Genomic DNA, 8,363 nt, shown 5'->3' with positions numbered 1-8,363 from the left:
AAGATGTTTTCTTGATTAAGCTTAAGGATTGAGGCGCAGTTCAGGGAACTTTGGGGAGGAGAGAAGCCTGACTAACTCTTGGTCAAGACAAGTAACAGGCAATTCTGAGCACTTGGTGAGCAGAAATACACTGCTTAAATTTAAGCCCAGTAATTATAGAATCTATATAAGAAATTAGGGTATGAGAATTTTTAAGATAGTTAAATTAGACTTCACAAAATTAAGTCACAGCTGCGTGTATAGATGACATCCATCTATATTTTTTATTTATGATACATGAAACACTTCATATACTCAATATAATATTTTATTTTGGGGGCATTTTATTACTGTCTTAGCTCAGCAAAGTACCATAAACAGGGTGGCTTAAGCAACAAATATTTATTTCTCACAGTGCTGGAGGCTGGAAGTTGGAGATGAGGTGCAACACAGTCCGGTTCTGGTGAGGACCCTCTTCTAACGTTGCAGACTGCCTACTTTTCACTTTATCCTTACAAGGTGGAAAGAGAGAGTACCCTGGTCCCTTCATTGCCTAAAAAGAACACCAATCCCATTTATGAGGGCTCCACACAACTGACCGAATTATCTCCCCAAAGCCCTACTTCCAAATACCATCACATTGGATATTAAGTTTCAATGTAAAAATTTGGGGAAGACAAACATTCAGATCATAATTACCATATTATATTATCTATATATTATACTATTTTGGTAATATCCTGTCAGAAAACTTATGAAACAAAACATGGATAATGAAAAGACACAAATATGTAGAGTTCTTACTAAGCTCTTTTCACATATTAACTCTATTTTTAGAAAGAATGCACACTTTGAAAAAGTTACATTTTAACTTAGAATAAAATATAGATGATTTTTACATAAAGAGGACATCATAGTGAAAAAATGGTCTATCCTCAGTTTAGTAATTTCTTAGGTGTGCATTTTGACGAGTAGAAATCTTTCTCTTTGAGATCGAATAATATGCAATAGTCTATAAAATAGACTGCTCTTACAAAATAACAGACCTATTAGTTTACTACTGCTATAATAATTAAAATATGCTATGTTTATATTTGTCATTAAATTATTAAATTTCAAAAGGTAGAATAAATCAGTAACAAATCAGCCATTTCAGTTTCTTGGCTTGAGGTCAGTTAAAGAAAATTTCAAGACAATTAAGGAGAAATATATGCCTCTAATAAAAATTGTGTATAAGATAAACGCTTAAAGAGTCAGAGATTTTGGACTGTGTCATTTTAATAAAATAATTTTAATACTTGCCCACTATGTTGAAAGATCTGTCAGAAACCATCACATTTTGTTGAGTACTTGAAGAGTATGAAGCATGTTTAAATTGTTATATTTAGAAACATTATTTAGTTTTATTTAAATAATGATTATTTTATATCAAATCAAAACGATTTGTCTGCATGATAGTTTGAAGATGGACAAAGAATGTAATGTTTGCAATATTAAATATCCCCAAAATAACAGTTAATGCCAACTCATCATAAAACATGATGTTCATAATTAAAAGTTCATATAATGACAAATATTCCTTTATTACTCCATGATAGCACTATATCATCATGTTATTTCTCACTATACATCTAATATAGTTTGATTTTCTAAAAGCTGTCAAACAGAAAAATATAACTCCCCAGAATATTTGAACATGGAATTACCTTCAGAGATTCATTTTATTTATTTTAAAGTACTCTTTCCATTTCTCTTACTCTCTTTCCAACTATGCACACACACGATTCACGTTGTTATATCATGTTATTGGCCTATGATAAAATATCACTGTTTAATATTTAAATTATCTTCTCTTGTGCCTATAGTCAATAATAATGTACACTTTAAAATGTGTTATAGTGTAGAACTCATGTTACGTGTTCTAACTGAAATGAGATAAAATAAAAAGGAAAAACAAAACACATACAACACTTAAATAAAATAGGATTTTATTTCTTTTTATAGATTTGGAAAAGATGTAGTACTAAAATAAATATATGTGAAGCCCTGATAAAAGCCTTTTTCATTTTTTTCCCAAGCATGTTTTATTTTTAAAATACCATTTAAATATATTTTCTTTTCCTATGACAAAGATCAAATGCTATGTGCTTTCACCAGTGACTTTCTTTCCCATCCCTTTGTTCTTACACCAAGCTGTTACCTAATGAGCTATGAAGAGAAGAATATAAAGAGTAGCATGAATTAGGTTTATCTATAAAATTTTGTCATAGTTTTCCTTTATCCTTTAATTTATAGTGGCTTAGCATAGCTCTTTACTGGTCAGGAAGGGGAAAAATAAAGCAGGCAGGAGATGGGTGTGCATTCCTACGTGCTCGTGAAAATACGTCTTTGGGTCAGCCTTATAAAAAATAATGTCCAACCTTCAAGGAGCAACAAGTGATCGTTCCAGATGAATAACAATACCTCACCTAAGTGAGCTGCTGTCACTCTCCCGATGATTCTTATTCACAACATCTATAACAGTATGAGAAGAAAGCAAGGCAGTATTGTAGCCACTGGAATGCAGCAAAATCTCAACTATCTAAAATCAAAAGAATTATTTTAATATCTAGGAGGAGGAATAAAGGAAATGCAATCTTTGTCTAGTATAAATATACTTGCTTGGGAGTTCTTCAATCAGGGATAGTATGAAAACTTGTCAAGTATCATTAAGGACTGACAAAGGGTTGGGGTAAGAAATGAACACTCAAATCGTACAATTTTAACCACATGTGCTGTTGTAAAAGCCAACTTTTTAGTAACATACTTTTGTTACATAGAGGATGCATAGATTCTTCTGAACTTTTCTTCCTTTTAAAAGGGTATTCATTAGCTGACATGTGCCTTAAAAAATAAGATGAGATGAAGTGATACAATAGAATGACTCCTTGACTGGAATTCAGGAATCATAGAATCATAGAATGGTCCCTGTCACTAATGAATTGAGGGACCTTGATCAATAGTTGTTCATAGGTCAAAGCGATTAGTGTAAATCAAGATCAGGATCACATTCTCGATATTTGGAAAACAAAGCCTCGACCAATCAAGAAAGGCAGTATCTCTTATGCAGTGCTAACCATTTCTCAGTATAAAAGTGTTCAGAGAGTGGGGTAACTCTATACCTCCACATCTCCATAGGATGTGGTTTCAAGGTCACAATTGTCACCTTATTTTTGTGTCTGGGCCAATCAAATAAAGTTAGAATAAATCAAACATTGTATCAAAGAGTAGTGTGAAATTACAAAGTAAATTATTTTTAAAGGATCACAGTCATTAGGTTTAACCTCAAAAACTATTTGATATTAACTTTCGGATTATCTCATTTCATCCCTTTTATGATCTCATTCTAAATCATTGCCTCTCAAAAAAGAGCATTATGTATTTGCATAAACGTCAAATGAATGTGTCAATAATACTATAAGTGATGTAATGGATAAGTGTGTATAATGACTTAATTTTACTTTTACAAACATAATATGAAATGTTTTCTAAATAGTGGTTTTATTAATAATACCAAGAAAGTTTACTAAAAAAAGGATAAAAGATTTAATAAATTTTAGTAGTCAATTTGACTTAATACTTAAATTTGGATAATCTTGAAAAGCTTAATATTAAGATCTAGTAAAAATAGCATGTTTAGGAAATTTCTGTTTTTCAGATGCTTAGCAAATGTTTTGTAGTGACATGTTCACCTCAATGTTTGTATTTAATTTGTATTATATCAGATTTTGGTAATTTTATAAAATCCCTAAGGGTTTTACATACCTAAGAGTAGCAAATCATTTGGATTCCTTTACTTCTCCAAAAGTGGCTATACATTTGCAGAAATAAAGTAAACTCAACTAAATCCAGGAGAACAATTACCATTATCTATATCATATGTGTAATCACAACTAGATGAATTTAAAAACTGATTCAAAAGTAATTTGTGAAGATTCTCTCATTCTATGATATTTTATAAGACAGATACTTTTAAAGTATAATTTAAACAAGACAAACTTCAAGGGATTGACACTCAGAAGACTGTGCTAATTCTTGGAAATTGATGTAAACTTATATGAGAGCAGGATTTATATCTCAATTCGTAATGGATATAGTCACCTGACACAAATACTTTCTCACGTATTTGTAATAATTAATGAAATTAATAAAGCTATTGTCTCCACTTATTCAACAAAGAATCTATTTAGGAAAAATTGTCTGATATGTTAAGTAGGAAACCACATTGATGACCCTCTTCTTTGTAAAGCCTACTGTTCATGGGGATGAAGAAGCAAAGGAGTGAGTACCCACAAATTGTTACGTTATCAGATTAGCAGATTGTCAAACAAGCAGGGAAAGCAAAAGTACATGAGATGGTGAAGATCATAGGGTATAACAAGAAAGGAGCAGAAGACTATACAAAACAGAACATAAAACATCTTTCCAAATAACTTAGAGGACTGTTGTAGATCACCTCTAAACCAACTTTCAGTCTATGTTTCCAAGAGCCTTCTATCCAGGAAATTCCTAGAGAATGTTATTACATATTGTGACTCTTGTGATTTATGGGAGCTATACTCTATAATATAGCTTAAGTAGAGTAGTAAATTGTTTTTGGCAATTTCAATTTAGGTCACCATACTATTTCTGCTATATTTAAAAAATTAATTGCTTTATTATCTATTTCTTTACATGCATGCTAGAAGGAAAAATAGCATCCTAAAATGGACCCTAGAAGGAAAATATAATCTAAGAAAATTACCAAATCCACATGAAGAATGCAAAAAAACCTAAATAAATAAACAAAATGGTATCATTTCAATATAAGTAAATCATATTTAATATTTTCTTATATATAATGACAGGATTATTCATATTCTGAATAGGATAATATGTATGTTATAAAGATTATTTAATCTATCAAGTGACAGGAAAGCAATACAGACAATTTTCATTTCTGTATCTTTATTTTATTTTTACTTTAGGGCCTTGGATAAAAATATCTATATTCACCAGTCTTTACAAAGAATTTTATTTACCAATATATAAACAAGAGAGAAGGAAACCTTTGATTCTTATGAAGATTTCTTTAAGAAAGCTTGTTATAGCACTGAAAGTATTTCAATATATCAATATTGAAGAAATAAGCTGAAACTAAGTCAATAAGTTTTACAATAACAATTTGTTTGCAAACTCCAAATCAGTGAAAAGTGCATGCAAATGACTCCATTAAGCTTAATCTAGATCGAAAAGAAAGTATGCTTAAGGATGTAATGAAAATTGAAGCACTTCTTTAATTATCTGCATAAATTACTTAGCCATCAGTATAAAAAAAACACAGAGTAATGTTTTTTGGTTAATAATCAAGTATTTAAGCAAGGCAACATGACTAAGTTTCAACAAAAAGTCTAAGAAAAAAAATATTACCATATCAAAATTTGATGAGGCAATTACATAGAAGATAAATTGCAATGATATTTCACTCTTGATAACTAGTTGAAGATGATCAAATATTGAATACCAGTAAGAGTTTAATGCTACTGTAATATATTTTACTATAAATTCTCAAAACAGTATTTAAAATCCAATGTAAATACAATTTTCAATGTTCTGAAAATTCTACACATAATTGAATAATTTACAATATTATACATCTTCTCAAGTCAAAAGTAATATAATACAAGTCCATCCTTATATTTTGCATCAGGTCTTTCAAGATCATAGAGACTCAAGGATTATTAAATTAATTATATTATGGGATATAAGAAAAAAATAATTTCAGTGAAAACACTTGATTCTTTCAAATTTAAATTAATTCAAATTACTGTAACTTATGCTTTCATAAATATGCTTTCAGTGAGTTCATATACACTGACAGCATTAAATAATTTTATAACGTTTTAAAATGGTATTCTCCAGGCAGTTGAATTGAGGAAGAGAAAGTAACTAACCTCAGAGGAAATTCAGGGTCTTTGAAGTATTTGAAATATTTATATATAATTTTTTTTTAAAAGATCAAATAAAGTTTGAGAACTTTTTGGAAGTGAGATAGGAATAGATAGTAACAAGGGAAATAACTTTATTTTGTCTTACCATCTTTTTATATAAATTAAAATCATTCAATTAAATCTATTTAAATAGTTTAATAAAGGAATTTATGACAAGGTGAAAGTGTTAAAAGGATGCCTACATTCAAGAGAATTCAGATAATTTCTGACTATAAGATCTGACTAGGTAGCTTTTAACCTTAAGTTAATTCAAATCCAAACTCTTTTTCTGTATTTTACTCCCCAAAACCTAAAGACCAAAGTGACCACTAAGGTGCGTGGCCCCTGTCACCTGATAATTCTCATTTATGCATTTCATGTACCAGCTAATTTTGAAAAGATGGAGCCTCTTGTTTTGAGGAAAACATGATTTCTTTCCATTTTATTTGTAAAATCTATGCTTCATAGCATAATAGAACTTTTTAAAAATAAGCAACAGGGTCAGATACTTTAATTCAATCCACTTCCTGAGGAAACCAAATTCCCAAGTAGGTGACAAAGACATACCAGATAAAAGCATAGCCTTCCCACAAGAGCATTCATAGATTTGAAATAAAGCTCTCCTACCAACCACCTCTACGTTTCCTTGTATGCGTCTCAACTTCCTTTTTACTTAATTACCAGATGAGTATAACTAAAATCATAATGCATATATCTCGTAAACCATAGCACAGTGCTAATCAATGTTAAATCTCAATAAATTACTATGTTATTTTCATTTGGAAATCCCTCCTATGTGTAGCCAAGGTTGTTTTCCAAAAGCAATAAGGCAGGCTGGAATCCCGGAGGTTCCTCTCTTTTCCTGCTGTGGTAATGACAAAAGCTCAAGACCCACAGTTGTGAAGATGGCTAGGGGAACAGATTTTGACATGAATGAAAGATTCAAGGGTGGTCAGTATTGGGGTGGAAAGAAAGTGAGTAGCATATGAATTGAGATTGCCTGTTCTGAAAAAGCACAGAGTAGAGTTAGGTAAATTTAATTGGCTTTGGCAGCAGATAGCCCTGAAAAGGAAAAAGGAGAATAAATGACAAGGAAAACTAGTGAGACACCTGGAAAGATGAAGCACTATGGAAAAAAACAGCAGATACAAAAAAACTGTCATAGATAAGCAGAATTAATGGGAAAAAAGTGCCAAAATTTAAGCAATATCTTCAGACTGATAAAAACATATTAGAAATATATAAAATATAATTGTTGAGCTAAAGAATCCAGTGTTAGAAGTGAATGACAGAATAATATAGCAGCAAGATTGTGAGTGTGCTGGAAATCAGGATCAAAAAATTCACCCAGGAGGTATAAATAAGATGGATAAGATGAGGGAGAAAATAAGAAAAACATATTAGAATTACCAACAACCATTAAGGAACCTTGAAGATAAGAATGATATAAATAGAAAGCGATTAATATCCATACAAATAACAAGCAATAATTTCTTAGAATTATTAAAAACAGATTGAAAGGGCTCATAAAGCTCTGAACAAGATAGGATAGATGAACAATAAACATAAACTGTAAGAGCTATATCAAGAATTCGAGACACACACTGTGAAATTTGAGATGATTTTTTTAAAAGAAGAAAAATCTAAGATTTCTTGGAGAAAAGAGGATACCACTCATAGAAAAACAATAGATAAAATAAAATTTATTTCTCAAATACATCACCAGGTGAAGAAAGACAATGTAGTAACATGCATTTAGAACAACAAGAAAAGTAAACCCAGCATTTTATATACATCCAAGGCAATAGTCATAAACTATGGCCTTCAGGGCAAATCCAGCCTGCTACCTGTTTTGTACATACAGGTGTATTATTGGAACACAGCCTTGCCCATTCATTTATATTTTGTCTATGGATGCTCTCCAGATACTTGAGAGCATCCACAGACAAAATATAAATGAATGGGCAAGGCTGTGTTCCAATAATACAATACTTGAGAGAAAAACCACATAGTCTGCAAGGCCTCAAATATTTACTATCTCACATTTTACAGAAAAACATTTATTGACCTCTGATCTAAGCTATCATTTAAATACCAGAGTGAATTACAGATGTTCTCAGGCATACATAATCTCAGGAATAGTGCCACAAAAAGACAGTCTTTGAAATAACTTTGGGGATATTCCCAGCAAGAGGAGTAAATAATCCAGTTGGAAGCAATAAGACATGAAAAATTAGATAAATAAAATCTTAATAAAAATCTACTGGTGGCTGAATTTTTTTAAATGACCAAATAATAAAAGTACAAATGTTGAAATCAACATATCTTATACCAAGTGAAACCAATATTGGACTAACGTAAGGAGGGCAGGAATAG

Source organism: Balaenoptera ricei, chromosome 3 (genome assembly GCF_028023285.1).
Source record: "Balaenoptera ricei isolate mBalRic1 chromosome 3, mBalRic1.hap2, whole genome shotgun sequence".
Classification (NCBI taxonomy): domain Eukaryota; kingdom Metazoa; phylum Chordata; class Mammalia; order Artiodactyla; family Balaenopteridae; genus Balaenoptera; species Balaenoptera ricei.
This window is presented reverse-complemented; position numbering follows the sequence as displayed.